The sequence below is a fragment of the Cebus imitator genome, unplaced genomic scaffold (assembly GCF_001604975.1).
Source record: "Cebus imitator isolate Cc_AM_T3 unplaced genomic scaffold, Cebus_imitator-1.0 Scaffold729, whole genome shotgun sequence".
Taxonomy (NCBI): domain Eukaryota; kingdom Metazoa; phylum Chordata; class Mammalia; order Primates; family Cebidae; genus Cebus; species Cebus imitator.
The window spans coordinates 496,667-497,643 of NW_016108044.1; the positions used below are offsets into that span (position 1 = coordinate 496,667).

General features: G+C 50.9%; 1 protein-coding gene across 1 annotated transcript in view; it reads left to right on the forward strand.

Moving 5' to 3' along the window:
• KCTD13 (potassium channel tetramerization domain containing 13) overlaps nt 1-977 on the forward strand; it is a 19,327-nt gene that overhangs the window by 16,700 nt on the left and 1,650 nt on the right. The gene's annotated exons all lie outside the window — the stretch shown is intronic.

Sequence of the window (977 nt, forward strand, 5' to 3'; positions counted from 1 at the left end):
TTCACCATGTTGACCAGGATGGTCTCGATCTCTTGACCTTGTGATCCACCTGCCTTGGCCTCCCAAAGTGCTGGGATTACAGGCGTGAGCCACCGTGCCCGGCCCGACAGTGTTTATTATTGTGTGTGGGTGGAGGGGAGGGGGTTGTGTCAGCAGTTGGGTGTTAGTTTCTTGAGGGCAGTGCCATGTCTTTTTCTTTCCTTTCTCCCTAGAGTTAGCCAGGCCCTTGTCACACAGTGGAAGCTAGGAAACATTGAATAAATGAATGAATCAGTGACCCAGCTTCTAAGAAACATCCTCTGTAAATGGGAAGATAGGAAGATAAATTAGTAATTAGAGTGCATGGCTCACGCCTGTAATCCCAGCACTTCGGGAGGCTGAGGCAGGGGACCACTTGAGGCCAGGAGTTTGAGGCCAGCCTGGGCAACACAGCAAGTCCCCTATCTCTACAAAAAAAATTTAAAAATTGGTTGGGCATAGTGGCACACCCAGGTACTCAGGAGGCTGAGGTGGGAGGATCACTTGAGCCCAGGAGGTTGAGGCTGCAAGGACCCATGATCACACCACTGCACCCCAGCCTACTAAACAAGAGTGAGATCCTGTCTCAGAAACAAAGAACAAAAACAGTTTGCTAAGAGCTGTGTTAGATGCTTCCAAGGCCACACAAGGGAACGCTCCAGTCACCTCTTCGACTTCATCCCCTTCCACTCTCTTTCATCTCTGCCTCAATTGCATTGATTTTCCAGTAATATATTCCTGTAAGACGCTGGGTACACTCCTGACTCACAGCTCTCACGCTGGCTCTGGCCCGTCCCAGGCTGCCCTTTCTAGCTGTGCGCCTAGTCCCCACCCCCACTTCTTTGGTCAAATGTCACCTTCTCAGTGAGGCCTTCCCTGGAGTCCCTCTTAAAAGTTCTAACACTCCTGGCTCTGGCCATCACATCTTCTTTTCCTGCTCTGTCTCTCTCTCTCTCCCC